This window comes from Balaenoptera borealis (assembly GCF_965194805.1).
Source record: "Balaenoptera borealis genome assembly, chromosome: 20".
NCBI classification, from domain to species: Eukaryota; Metazoa; Chordata; class Mammalia; order Artiodactyla; family Balaenopteridae; genus Balaenoptera; species Balaenoptera borealis.
Window position 1 is genome coordinate 40,059,728 of NC_138879.1, and position 15,385 is coordinate 40,075,112.

The following is a 15,385-nucleotide window of genomic DNA, read 5'->3' on the forward strand; positions in this document are numbered from 1 at the left end:
CACCTCCTCGTACACCGCCTTTCTACTGTACCATGGTGTCTTAGATGTGTAGCAGGAGGGTTGGGGACTGCATGTCACTGAGACGCCAGCCGACTTTGAAAAAGAGCTGCCTTTGGGTGTAGGTGCTGGCTATGTCTCTGGCCTATCCTGGGCTGGGGCAGAGCCAGGAACTTGGCAGTTTCCAGAGCTGAGCAGCCCAACTCACCCCAAGGAAGCCATGGCACCGATGCCCAGTGTAATCATTAACTCCAAGTTCACAGGGCTGGAGCTGGAATGCACGGGACCTCGGGAGCAGTCCGGGTCTCCAGGGAGCTAAGGAAAGATGGCTCTTGAGATGGGAAGGGACCCAAGTTTAGAATGGGGTCTTTTGTTCCTGATTGGGTCTATACCCTGGGCTCAGGAATAAGGGCTCTTGCTGTTCCTTTCAATTTTGTTGGAGTTTACCCATCATGTTGTTAGCTTGATTTCAGGATCCCTGTCAATGTTCACAGCATATCATACTTGCCTCTGCCTCAGCCCTTACCCTGCATGGTAAGTCTTTACTCATCCATCTACCCCAATAAACTGTGACCTCCTGGAGGGGAGGACTCAGTCTTTTATCTCAGCACCCTCGGTGCCTGGCACAGCCTGGCACGTGGTAGGTGCTCATTAAATGTTTGCTGACTGGTTGAATAAATGAGACCCTAACTCTGCATAAAGGTATTCCAAAGCACATGCCTTTTTTTTTTTTTAATTAAAAGAAATGAAGAGTGATTTTGCATAAAGAGTTCAACAGAGGTTCACGAACATCTCTTGAGATGTTCTGTGGTGTCTTAAAACTTCATAGAGCCAAGATGAGGTCCACTGGTCTAAACGGGATGGAATGTTCTTAAGGAGATGAGTCTTCTCTTTCTCCCTGAGTGTTTGGATGACAGCAGGGCATATTGAAGGTTGCTTGGGCACGCATGGGAGAGGGGTGCTCTTCAAGCATGAGGTGACATTTTATTGAGGAAACAAAAGCCCCATAGAGGGCAAATTCCACCAGCATAATAAAGCTAACTGCTGCTTATAATTTCTGAAAGCCTGCAGCCTGCAGTTGAAAAGACTGTTGGTAGTAGCATTACCAAACCTTGAGAACACAACTTTAAAGAGAACAGAAGATTCCACAGAAGAAAACTTCCACTGGAGGGTGAGGTGCAGGTGTTGGCAAAATTTTTGTTTCTTTCTGGTGAATCTGATTTTCCTGATCTGCAAAGTAGAGGCACTTATCTCTTCTTCACAGGCACTTGTCCGGATTAAATGGAATAATGGCAAAAGGGCCTTGGTACCTAGAAGACGCTCAGTCATGGTGCAGACATTTTCTCTCTCTCTCTCTCTCTCAAGAATCCTGAACCTATACAGAAACAGAGATGTGGAAATAAATTCTGCTCTTACGGCCATGTGACTGGTACCCAGGGACTCAGCAGCCCCGTCTGGAAGGGACAGAGTCACTCTGCTGACTCCTGGCTTCCAGTGCAAATGTTTGCTGGTAGTGTTGTATAGTCAGCCCTGGAGGATGCTGGGAGAAGAAACGTTCCTTGTAGGAATAGTCACTCCCCTGGAAAAGCCAGCTTGCCCGGTTGGAGTTGAGCCAGAAAAGCTGAGTCTCACCCTAGCAAATTCTCTATCACTCCAAGGTCCTGGATACTCTGGGAAGACTGCCCAACGTCAGGGAGCCTCCTTCTGTACCAGCCTCTTGGTCCTTGCTGGTTGGTGGCATACAATCCAACCAGTTTGCATGTACCTCTTTCCACCACCTGTAAGTTCTCAGAGATCTGTAAGTTCTTTAGAATTCTAGCACTCAGTGATTGTTACGTGAGTTAATTCAGGAAAGACCCAGGCTTGGATTCCTCCAGCTTCCCACCTGCCCTGGGTCCCAGCACCATCTGGAGCAAGTCACTGAGCTGCCCTGTTCACCTGATTTCTTTCCCCTTGGCCTTTCCATTTCTCTCCCTTGCCCCAAGGAACTGATATGAAATGAGAAGTAAACTGCCAAAGGAGATCCTCTCCTGGGGCAAATTTCCTGTCTTGGCTTACGGGCACAGAGACCCTGAGTGGGGAGGCCAGTGCCGGGCACTCTTCTAGAACCAGCCCTGGGGTAACAGATGCAGGGAGCATCCACCCTTTCATGGCAGGGCGGGGGTGGTTAAAAAGAGGAGGAGGAAAAAGAAAGACTGCGTAGGAGACCCCAAGGCTGCCCCTATTCCTCCAACCCTGCCCCATCCCGAAACTGTCAGTCTCCACCGAGTCTCAGCAAGAGAGAGAGAGAGAGAAAGAGTGAGAGAGAGACAGAGAGACAGAGAGAAAGTGGGGGTGGGGGAGAAAGAGACGGAGGGGGGAAATCAAAGAAAATTGCAAAAGTCAATGGCCTGGAACAAGAGGCAGCCTCAGCAACTGCAGTGTGACTTTGATTCCCCTATCATAACCCTGAATTAAAAATTCAGGCAATTATCTGCATGGCTTCCTTCTGATTAGAACGAGCCGGAGCCTCATTAATGCATCGGCACAGAGGAAAGCCATTAGGGTCTGTGAAATGGAATGTTTCTCTGAGAACAGGTTCCGCTTGATGTAGAATACCCAGCAAAAAGAAATTTCACACATTTTTGAGCTCAGAGTCACAGGACGGCAGGCACCCTGCTTCGGGGCTGCAGACCCCGCCACGGTCATCCCCTCTCAGCTGGCTCTGGGTGAAAGCCACCTTTGTTTCCCAGCCTCTCTCTGGTACCTCCATCTGCTGGAGTTGTGTGGAGGGAGGGTGAGGGAGTTGAGGGGCCAGAAGGGACTTCGTGGCCGTCCTAAGACACCAAGTCAGCCTGGATGCCTGATCTCAAAGTCCTCAAGCCACGAGGAGCACCGGAACTTTGGGGGAATTCACTGCCCTCCTTTGCTAGAAGAACCAGAAGCAAGCTTGTCGGGGACAGAGAAGGTCCGAGACTCCAGAAAAGATCAGAGTATCTGCATGACCCCAAGAGTCTTGGTGCTTTCCTGACCCATGTAGTTACTTGGGCATCCCAAGGTGGCCCAAGCAGGATCTGGTGAAGCTGAGGCAGCCGTGGGGGCTTGTTGCTTAGAAAGGGGTGAAGGGTTGGAGGTAAGGAGGGCACCCTTTATTCATCTTTTATTCTGTGAGCCCAGAGCTTCCAGAGATGCAAATCTACCACCCCGTGCCTAAGGGGGTGAACATCCACACGATATCTGGCATTCGGAGGTTCTCGTGCACCCCTCTTTGGGATTTCTAGGGTGCAGCTTTCTTCTTCAAATGACTGTGTATCGCTCACAGGGGAACCCAAGAGCAGTTTTCCAAAATAACCACCCTTGCAGTCCTGGTAAGTTCACCTCTTGGGCTTGACCCTACTTCATCTAGATTTTCCTCAAGCCAGTGGATGGCGCTTGGGTTCCCTCAATTCAGACAGCTCCACATTCCTCTAATACAGTGATTCTGGGGACACCAAACATTGATCCTTGGGATAAGTCACATAAATAATCTCTTTAGGAGAAAAGCCAATCTGACATGGTGAGAACTGGAAACCATGAAAAAGTTTTTGTAGGAAGAGAACTAGTTACAGTCAATAGGGTGCCAACCAGGAAAGCGTTATCCTTCAGTGTTTGAGCAAAGCCACATTCTTCTCCTGGCACACCTGTTGCCTATTCAGTGTTAAAAACCAGGGCCAAGTGTCTGCAAAGCTGTAAACACAGCCAGACCGTAATCAGAATAATGGAGTCAGTGTGTAGCTGACACAATTTGTACCAATGGCGCCCCCTACTGGACAGCAGCAACCCTAGGCATCCTAGGCAACCCTAGTGGTCATTCAGGTTTTCAGAATGTTTCCAGTCCCGTCCCACGTTGGAAGGGACATTCCTGGTCACCAGGGAGTTTTTCTGCAGCATGTTTTCAATACTGCAGACAGTTTTATGGATGAAGGCTCCTAGAGGTTACTTCACCCTCTAACACAAACAAGATGCTTGGTGATTCAACCATGTTCTTTGTGGGCTCTGAGGGTCCGATTTTTCTAACACTTTACTCTCTCTGGACCAACACTCACCAGAGTCAAATGCAGTTGAGAATGACTTGTGACTACAGATGATCCCTGTGTAAAGGGCTGACCTAAAGGCACCTGGAGTCTTGGGTGGGTGGAGGTTATCTCTCAAGCTTCACCGGCTGGTATGAGAGTAAAAGGGGCCGGCCAAAGGTCAGGAATGTGGGCCTTCTGGAGAGGGAAGCCACCCCACCAGCTCCACAGCTGAGCTCTTCTTTCTGCTGTTGGAAAGGATCAAATCTCAGCCTTTGTACCTTAGCCCTATCCACTGCATTCCTCAATATTTTAAACATAGACTCTCTCCTTAGTCAGACTATCCCTTTCTTCCCAAGATAACCCAGTTTCTACCTTTGCACCTTGTCACTCCTTATTCGTTCAACAAATATTTTTTGGACAACTCTTATGTGCCAGACATTGTTCTAGGAAGGGGAGCTATAGCACTGAACACTGTGGAGCAGACATTCTCGTTGGGGAAACAATTATAGAAAGACAAGTGTGTGTTAGCGGTGTAAGTGCCACGAATAAGCCAAGCTGGGAGAGGGGGATAGAGGGGGGGAAGCTACTTTTTTGGGTGGAGCGGGTCTCTAAAAAGCCCTTCGGAAAAGCTTCGTGCTCCATCCACCCTGGTGAGGATCTATCTGTTTTCTCTCCTTCAAAACTGGGATTGCCTCTTCCATAAAACCTCCCCAGTTCACTTTCCCTCTCCAGTGACGTTCCCTTCAGCACATCTCTGCTCAAGCTTCTTCATCCTTAGAAAGATGTTCAGTTATATCTTGGATTATCATCTCCTGGAGAATAAGGGTCCTGGTCCTGTCTTCTATTTCTCTGCTTTGCTACCAGAGCAGGAGGGTGGGGGAGGCGGGGAGGAGACAAGCATGTCCACTATGTGCTAGAAACAGTCACACATTCCTTCATCTAATCCCCGTGAAACTCCTGCAGACTCTGGCTTATTGTCCCCATTTTATAAGCAAGTAAAGTGAGGCTTCATTTATCCAAGGGCACACAACCACTGAGTGGGGGAACTGGGGTCTGAACCCTGATCTATCTAGCATCGTGGTCTGTACTATTCCCACCCTGGAGCCTAGAGTGAGTATTTGCGAAGTGTCGTCAGTGAGTGATGAGTACAGGGAAGGGATGAGCTTTGTTTCTCGGCGAATGGCGGTGCGAAAGAAGTGAGGAAACTCCCCCTGTCTGCTGGAGATCCTTCCTTTGCTGCCTTATAACCAGGTAACCACAGGCACCTCACTTCCCCTTCCAGGGGCGCATAACCCTTCTCTGTAAATTGAGGTTAGACCACACGACCTCCCAGGTCCTTTCCAGCTCTGACATTCTAAGGAACATCATCTTCTGCAAGGAATGGGAGAGGATGGAGGGCGGGGAGAAGTCAAGCGACTTTACTGCATCGAATCTGATTTTTTTAGCAGACAGAGAATGAGATACAACAGTTTGTTCATTCAATTAAAATTCAATATATCCTGAATACCTACTACGTGCCAGACCCTGGCGTGCGCTGAGGATACAGAACTAAACTTTTAGAACATTGCCCTTACCTTGGCATATATGTAAAGGGAAAGACAAATAGGACACGAAATTATCACAATGATAATAACGGCTAACATGGCATCCACCCTTGGCCAGAAATTGTTCTGAGCACTTGAAACCTTTGGACTCATTTTAATCTTCCCAACCATCTACGAGGTGAGTACTATTATTATTCCTACTTTACAAGTGAGTAAACCGAGGCACAGAGAGGGGTGTATGCCAAAGAAGTACCGTGAACATTAATAATACACAAGTAGTGCTTATTTACGGGGCCTGAGACGTCAGGCTGAGGACAGGCCGCTATGGTGCGGTATCAACACTGGTTTGTCCACCTGATATCGCAGTAATTCCTTGCTTGACCCTGTGCCGCCTGGAATCAGCCACACACGTCCGGTTGGAGGGAAGGGCTTTTCTGGAGTGAGCAGAGAAGGCTTTAGTTTCTGAAACTCAAAATCCGTGGCTATGAAGTAACTCAGGACATGGAATAAACCGGGTGAGTTAGAGCCAGTTTCCTGCCTGCCGGGAAGAGGAGAGGGGGAGGGGGAAAGAGGCAGGTACGGACCCCCTGAGAAGCGGAGCGCTAGCCCCTGTGCCCACCTGAGCCAGATACCCAGCGGGTCCTGGGGATCGGGCCCCGGACCAGGAGGGGCTGGTGTGCAAGTCAGATGTGCCTGATGGCCCCTGTGCAGGCGTTCCCTGGGCCCTGACGTGGCGGGAGCAACGGTGCCCTGGGCTCGAGAGCAGCTGGAAGAAGAAGTCTTAGCCCTGCAAGGGTCCCTCTGGCCAGCACAGTGTACAGAGCAGAACGAATGTCTGTCTTCCTAGGAGAAGCATGGAAGGAAAAAGAGGGTAGCTGGACCCAGAGCCCCCTCGAGTGGGAACCGGGGGAAACGCTGCCCCAGGACCAAGTGAGGAATGGATGTCTCATGGCTGCTGAAAAGAGGCAGCGGGGTATAGAGGCCAGGATGGGGGCTCCCCGAGGGCAGGGGGCTCTGTTTGCTTTGCTTACTGCTCCATCCTGAGGGCCTGGGTCAGGTAACAACGATCCATAAACATTCGTTAAACGGATGACCTTAGGTGGGCTGCCTCTAAAATCAGTCTGTTGGGTTTCAAACCTCAGCTCTGCCTTTTACTAGTTATGCCATCCTTGTGTAAGACTCTTCCGCTCTCTGTGCCTCATGTGTAAAATGGGGATAAAAATAGTGCAGATCAACGCTGATCTGACATAAACAGAGAGAATGCATCTGAAGCACTTAGTGTCTAGTGTAGCACGAGGGCTCAAGGAGTATTTGCTCTCAGTGACAGATGCCACTGCCCCACCCTTGCCCTGAACCTTAGCACCCCACCCTCACCCCCAATGCCACCCTGAACTTATACACAACCTTGAAGAAAAGAGTAGGACTCCAGAATTGGCTAAGATCAAGTTCCCACTACCACAGTACAATGGAGACTTCTAATACTCCTAATGGAAATGAAGCTAAGTGCTTAAAAAAAAGTTATTTTTCTTGCACAATGAATTTTGTAGCCTGATAATCATATTCAAGAAGAATGCAAGCCTGTGAAAGTCAGGTGTCCCTCGGAGAGCCCTGCTAGCATCTCAATTAAACAGCTTTCTCCCTCGCAGGTATGTCTACTCACAGAGCAACCTACCTCTCACCATACTCGTCTTTCTAGAAAAAGCACGGTCCTCCAGGGGAGTTATCGTCTGCAAGTGCTGCTAACAGAACTAACTTTAAGGCAAAGAGGTCAAGTCTAGGAAACAGAACTCTGTCCTTCCCCCCCAAAAGAGCGCTGAACTTTCCTGAAGAAATTCAGTACCAAGGGTTTTATTTCTTGTTAAGATATGCTCTCCTGGGCTTCTCTGGTGGCGCAGTGGTTAAGAATCCACCTGCCAATGCAGGGGACACGGGTTCCAGCCCTGATCTGGGAAGATTCCACATGCTGCGGAGCAACTAAGCCCGTGTGCCACAACTACTGAGCCTGCGCTCTAGAGCCCGTGAGCCACAACTACTGAGCCCGGGTGCCACAACTACTGAAGCCCGCGCGCATAGAGCCCGTGCTCCGCAACAAGAGAAGCCACCGCAATGAGAAGCCTGAGCACCGCAACGAAGAGTAGCCTCCGCTCGCCACAACTAGAGAAAGTCTGCGCACGGCAACGAAGACCCAACGCAGCCAAAAATAAATTAAATAAATAAATAAATAAAAAAGATATGCTCTCCTGAAGGTGAGTGATAGATGTTATCATTAATTTTTTATTTTAAAAAAAACCTATCTGTATTTACCTGGCTTCACACTTATCTAACTGCCAATAGGTGACTAACTGTCCTATTTGCCCAGATTGTATGAGTTTTAACACTGAAAGCTTCATATCCCAGGAAACCCTCTCAGTCCCAGACAAACAAAAATTCTCTAAATGTCCCAGATAATCCCTAAATGCCAATGACGAATCAGGTGGACTTGTCAGCCCAAGGGAGTGTCTGCAGATTTTTGTTTTTTTTTTAAATGGGCAAGGAAATTTACTCGTTTCAAGTCAGAAGAGCTCACCTCACAGAGGAAAAACAAAACTGATCCCCTGGGGGCACTTTCCACTCTGCTGAGTATTGGCAAGCCTGGTCCTGGAGATCCTGCAAAGGAAGATGCAGCCTGCCTGACTTGACGTTGAGGAAATGGGAGGGCAGAGAGAAGACTGTTTCAAATGGGGACACCGGACAAGGCTGCAAAGCCTCAACTTGGCATCCTTCCCATAAAGTCCCTCGTTTTTGGTCAGGCTCTCGACCCCTCAATGAATCCCAGCCACTGCGCAGGACAGTTCCCACATCTCCGAGTCACTGTCAAGCCTGTCTGCCTGTGCAGAGCCCTGTGGTTTGTCCACATGCAAGAGTAACCCAGGCATGGCAGTTCCCCTCAGGACACATAGAGTGGCTGCCCCAAGCCTCTGTGTGCGTCCCTTTCCCTCAGACCAAGTGTCTTTTGCTGTTTTTCTGGTGTCCTCAGACCTGATGGAATTGGTCCACTGCATGCAGATCAAGTTTCTGGTCACAGAGAACATGGCACAGCCTATTTCTGCACCTTGTGGGTGAGTGTAAGGGCCCATCAGGATTGTGGATGTTTGGCTCCGAGGTTGGATTCCTGAGGCTGCAGTGCTCGTTCTATGGGTCAGGGTGTCTCATGAAATTGCAGTCAAGGTGTTGGCAGGGCTGCATCATCTGAAGGCTTGACCAGGGCCGGAGGGTCTGCTTTCAAGACAGCTCACCATGTAGCTGTTGGCTAGAGGTCTAAGTTCCTCACCATAACATCTCTTCATAGGGCTGCCTGGCATAATTAGCTTCCCCCGAAGTGAGTGATCCAAGAGAGAGGAAGCAAGGGGGAAGCCACAGTGCCTTTTAAGACCCAATCATGCACTATCATTTCCTCCATATTCTATTTGTTAGAAGAAAGTCACGAAGTGCAGCCTCACTCAAGGGGAGGGGAATTAGGGAGGGAAGAGTATCAAAGGATTTGTGTACATAGTTAAAAACCACTGTTTCCCCAAACATTAAAGGGCTGGACCATGGACGAATTCCCACAAAAGTTGGTTCTGGTAGTAACATAGTAGGAAAAGCACAGGCTTCAAGTCAAATCTGAGTTTGATACAAGGCTTTGCTTCTTTCCAGTTTGTGGGATCTGGGGCAAAATTATCATCTCTAAACCCTTAGTTTCTTTATCTGTAAAATGAAGATAACAATAGTAATTCTTTCACTGAGTTACTATAATAATTAAATGAGATGACCTATGAAGGGACAGATCCAAATTGTACAGGGCACCATGCTTTTATAAATTGACAGGGCCCTCTTAAGAAAAGAGAGTGCAAAACTACAATTAGAAGTTAGGTACAAAATGAACATTTATGTAGAATTAGAAATGACCAAAAAACCCCACAATTTAAAAGCTGATAAATACCACAGATATCACAAAACCCAGAAAAAAATGACAATTAAATTTAACTACTTAAACATACCTCTTTAAAATACCTTCTTTCGTTGTTAGTGTATAGGAATGCAAGAGATTTCTGTGTATTAATTTTGTATCATGATCATGCAGCTCAATATCAAAAAAACAAACAACCCAATCCAATAAATGGGCCGAAGACCTAAATAGACATTTCTCCAAAGAAGACATACAGATGTCCAACAAACACATGAAAAGATGCTCAACATCACTAATTATTATAGAAATGCAAATCAAAACTACAATGAGGTACTACCACACACTGGTCAGAATGGCCATCATTAAATAATCTACAAACAATAAATGCTGGAGAGGGTGTGGAGAAAAGGGAACCCTCTTGCACTGTTGGTAGGAATGTAAATTGATACAGCCACTATGGAGAACAGTATGGAGGTTCCTTAAAAAACTAAAAATAGAACTACCATATGACCCAGCAATCCCACACCTGCGCATATACCCAGAGAAAACCATAATTCAAAAAGACACATGCATCCCAATGTTCATTGCAGCACTATTTACAATAGCCAGGACATGGAAGCAACCTAAATGTCCATCAACAGAGGAACGGATAAAGAAGATGTGGTACATATATATAATGGGATATTACTCAGCAATAAAAAATAACAAAATATTGCCATTTGCAGCAACGTGTACGGACTTAGAGATTGTCATACTGAGTAAAGTAAGTCAGACACAGAAAGACAAATATCATGATATTGCTTATATGTGGAATCTAAAAAAAGGGGTATAAGTGAACTTATTTACAAAACAGAAATAGAGTCACAGATGTAAAAAACAAACTTATGGTTACCAGGGGAAAAGGGGGCGAGGGATAAATTGGGAGATTGGGATTGACATATACACACTACCATATATAAAATAGATAACTAATGAGGACCTACTGTATAGCACAGGGAACTCTACTCAATACTCTGCATGGCCCATATGGGAAAATAATCTAAAAAAAAAAAAAAAAGAGTGGATACATGTATATGTATAACTGATTCACTTTGCTGTACAGTAGAAACTAACACAACACTGTAAAGCAATTATACTCCAATAAAATTAATTTTTTTAAAAAACCTGTCTTTCCTACATTTTGACTGCACGTTTTTTGATCACTCCTCAGCATGACAAAGATTTTGTAATATTTTATATAGTCAGAAGACAATGATAATTCAGTCTTTCCTTAGCATGGCTGATTAAAATTTGGTTTTTATTATTGAGAGTTTATTATTCAGCTTCACAACCCATTGTTTGTAACATCAGGCACTTCTTCAGGGTTGTTGTCAAATTTGGAAAACTTCTATCACGTTTCTTCTACAGAGGAGCTCAGGGCATTTCAAAGTGTCCTGTGTAGTGAATTGATGGCACCCATTACCCAGGGCCATTAGAGGGGTCTGCACAAGGGAGGGCCTTAAAGCTTCAGCTTCCCTGTAAATCTTCCCCTAGAAGCAGGTATGCGTGTAGCAGGAAGACTGGCATGTACTAGGTGCTCAGGAAATGGGAGAAGCGTGGAGACAACCCTCATCTTCCCTCTCCATTGCTCCAGGCAGTCAGGGATTTCTCATCCTTGATTTCATCTTCCTCCTTCTCCAGTAGACCCTCCAGGGACCTTCAGAAGGCAGGGACGAAAATACACCCCTTGTTATGATGCAGTGGAAAGGACACTGGACTCAGAATGAAAAGACCTGGGTTTGAGTCCTGACTTTGTCACTTACCAGCTGTGTGACTTTCGCAAATTACCCAACCTCTCTGTGTCTCAGTTTCCTCATCTCTGATATGGGCATCGCTATGCCAGCCTCATGGGTTGTTGTAGAGATTAACGGCAGGATATAAGTAAAGGGGCTTTGTAAATTGTAAGCAATTTTACTAATATAAAGTGTTTTATTTTGATGTCTGGAAGTTACTGAGGAACCAGTTTGGACACTACCCAATCTCTATGAGCATCTTGAATTCTTTGTTCTCTGTGGCCTAATGGAATTGGAAATTCAAATTGGACTTTAATCAAACTTGGCATAAAGACCAGGATAACAAAATAGTCCACTCTTTCCACAGAAAGGTATTGGGTCCCAGCTATTGCCGTAATTTGTGCTAGAGATGAGAATTCAAAGATAGACAAGACACAATCCTGGCCATTTGTAAATGGGCAGATGGAATCCCGCACGGACATCTGCAGTTTACAGCCTCGGCCTCCCTGCGTCTCAGTGCCTCCTTCTGCCAAGGGACGTGGCTAAATGCCTGAGAACGGTGTGGAAACAAATGGGTGAAAGCCTGCATATCACGGAGAATCCTTGCGCAGGTGTCCGGCAGAGCCATTAGAGGGTTGCATGAAGCCCCGCCGAGACTGACTGTTCTCCTTGGAGAATTTTCAAGAAGCTTTGAAGTGCCGCCAGGGCAAGGGAGGCTGCCCTATCCTGGAGGTGCATTCACTTGTAATTTACTCCTCCACGTGGGCTCTGGAGCTCCAGTCTCAAAAATACATCACCCACGCAGCCCTACCCTGTGTAAAGGAAGATGGAGAGAGGAAGGGGGGCCAGGGGAGAGGAATCCCTAAATTAAGGAGGTCCCTGGGAGTGACTGGCCTACAGACACGACTGAGTCCCCCGAGTTTCTCTCCTTGACGCATAAATACTTCCAACTAAGATCACAGACGCCCTTGTCATAAAATCAATGAAACCACAAGGGAAAATGACCTCCCGCTTGACTGCACCAGAGATATCTTAAATGGAGTCATTTCCCCTCCCGCAGAAGCAAGTGTGCTGGGGCTCAGGAACTGATATCCAGTCTCTGCTGTGGAGAATTTGAGGTGAAGAGGAAATCAGGTGGGTTGGGTGCTTGTCTATCTTGTTTTACTTGCTACATTTTGTGATGGCTTCTGAGCAACCTCTGCTGCAACGGGGAACTTTTTCCTGGAGTCAGACCTGGGTCCAAGCTCCAGCTCCTCTAATTACTGGCTGGGTGTCTTTGGGCAAAGTAGAATCTCATCCCAGTTTCCTTATCTAGTCAAAAGAGGATGATATTGTAAGGTCTGACTGCCCTACAAGAGGTGACAAGATCAAGAGGTCTGTCTATGCAAATGCTTTGTAAACCATAAAGCTCTTGATAAATAACAGGTTTTATTATTAAAAGATAAAAGCACCAATCCTGCTAGTGTACCTGATAGAACTTCTTACACTGCAAGTGACAGAGAACCTAACTCAAACTGGTTTCAACCACATGGGGCTATTTCTCAACTTTCGTAACTGAAAAGGTCTGAGGTAGGATTGATTCAGGTGAAGATTAGATTCTAACAATGTCACCAAGGGCCAGCTCCTCCCCATCTCCCACAGTGACCACAAGCCTCACATCTTAAGATGCCATCCAGAGGAAGGGAGGTCCTCTTTCCAGTAACTTCTGTTGAAGAGAGATGGAGAGAGAAGAGTGAGGGGCTCTTCTCTTTCTAGACTTAGCATAGGTATCGCATTTCATTGGCTCTCTTTATATAGCCAGGGGATAAGACACAGTGGCTGAAGAGGACCAAGGGCCATCTCTAGATGTGGGAGGCAGGATCATGATGCCAACCAAACCACATTTGAAGGAGGTTTTTTTCTTTTTTTTCTTTTTTTTAACATCTTTATTCGAGTATAATTGCTTTATGAAGGAGTTATTTTATCAGAAGAAAAGTGAGTGGATACTGAGTTGCAAAAACAACATCTATCCAGTACAGTGCACCCCCTTTAACTACTCAATATCCACTCTCACCTATATCCCCATAAATATACCTTCAAAAATACCCACTCTCTACATAAACATGGGCAACCTCTTTTCCCAAAATGACAAGCCACAGTTTTACCCAGTCTGGTTCTCTGGAATAGAACCTCGTAAATGGAGCTCTTTTGGTCATATGTGGTCCAGCGAGGCTAAATGGTAAATTTAATCACTGTTATGCACTCAGTAAACTGTAATGGAGAGAGACAGGGTAAGTGCAGTTAAAAACTCTCATTTGGAAAAGAAAAGAGCAGGAAACAACTCTCAATGGTCATCTGTCCATACATAGTACATGTCATATTCTGCCAGAAACTACATGGACGACCTGCTCCAGCAGCAGGTATATATCTTCCCCAGTTCTGCCCTCTGGAAGGCTCTCCTTTGCCCTTTGCCCTCTGTGGCTCCTGCTTATCTCTTCCGTGAATTGTCCTTCATGGACCATATGACATGTACATCATGGAGGATGCCTCTTCTGGGGGCTGCACTGTTTTAGCAGCTCTCTTCCTGTGATGTGAGTTTGGGGGACTGGAGATAACTCTCACAGACCATTGTAGGCCAGGTTTGAGGTTTCTCTGGCAAAATGATGCCCTTAAAAAGTTAACAGTCTGAAAACGATAAGACAGTGATGAAAGAAATTAAAGATGACATAAACAGATGGAAAGATATACTGTGTTCTTGGATTAGAAGACTCAGTATTGTTAAAATGACCGTACTACCCAAGGCAATCTATAGATTCAATGCAATCCCTATCAAATTACCAATGGTATTTTTCACAGAACTAGAACAAAAAATTTTTAAATTTGTATGGAAACACAAAATACCCCCAATAGCCAAAGCAAAGCAATCTTGAGAAAGAAGAATGGAGCTGGAGGAATCAGGCTCCCTGACTTCAGGCTATACTACAAAGCTACAGTCATCAAAACAGTATGGTTGGGCTTCCCTGGTGGCACAGTGGTTGAGAATCTGCCTGCCAATGCAGGGGACACGGGTTCAAGCCCTGGTCTGGGAAGATCCCACATGCCGCGGAGCAACTGGGCCCGTGAGCCACAATTACTGAGCCTGCACGTCTGGAGCCTGTGCTCCACAACAAGAGAGGCCGCGATAGTGAGAGGCCCGTGCACTGTGATGAAGAGTGGCCCCTGCTTGCCACAACTAGAGAAAGCCCTCAAACAGAAACGAAGACCCAACACAGCCATAAAAAAATAAATAAATAAAAGCTTTATAAAAACAGTATGGTACCGGCACAAAAACAGACATATTGATCAATGGAACAGGATAGAAAGCCCAGAAATAAACCCACACACTTATGGTCAATTTATCTATGACAAAGGAAGCAAGAATATACAATGGAGACAAGACAGTCTTTTCAACAAGTGGTACTGGGAACACTGGACAGCTACACTTAAAAGAATGAAATTAGAACATTCTCTAACACCATATACAAAAATAAACTCAAAATGGATTAAAGACCTAAATGTAATACCAGATACCATAAAACTCCTAGAGGAAAACAGAACACTCTTTGACATAAATCGCAGCAATATTTCCTAGAGTAATGGAAATAAAAACAAAAATAAAGAAATTGGACCTAATTAAACTTAAAAGCCTTTGCACAGCAAAGGAAACCATTAACAAAATGAAAAGACAACCTACAGAATTGAACAAAATATTTACAAATCATGTTACTAACAAGGGATTTAAATTTCCAAAATGTACAAATAGCTCATACAGCTCAATATCAAACAAACAAACAAACAAACCCAACCCAATCAAAAAATGGGCAGAAGATTTAAATAGACATTTCTCCAAAGAAGACATACAGATGACCAACAGGCACATGAAAAGATGCTCAACATTGCTAATTATTACAGAAATGCAAATCAAAACTACAATGAGATATCACTTCACACCAGTCAGAATGGCCATCATCAAAAGTCTACAAATAATAAATGCTGGAGAGGGTGTGGAGAAAAGGGAATCCTCCTACACTGTTGGTGGGAATGTAAATTGGTGCAGCCACTATGGAGAACAGTATGAAGTTTCCTTAAAAA

At 45.7% G+C, this 15,385-nt stretch overlaps 1 protein-coding gene and 1 long non-coding RNA gene across 3 annotated transcripts in view; one reads left to right on the forward strand and one right to left on the reverse strand.

Moving 5' to 3' along the window:
- The window catches only part of HEATR6 (HEAT repeat containing 6), a 137,886-nt gene that overhangs the window by 37,071 nt on the left and 85,430 nt on the right, over positions 1 to 15,385 (reverse strand). The window lies entirely within an intron of this gene.
- On the forward strand, positions 1,386 to 14,549 carry LOC309619144. Of its 2 annotated transcripts, none has more exons than XR_014238771.1 (2): positions 1,386 to 6,090; positions 7,222 to 14,549. It is a non-coding gene; the product is annotated as an uncharacterized lncRNA (long non-coding RNA). The 2 variants fall into 2 exon arrangements; XR_014238772.1 differs by having other exon boundaries at positions 1,386 to 5,753.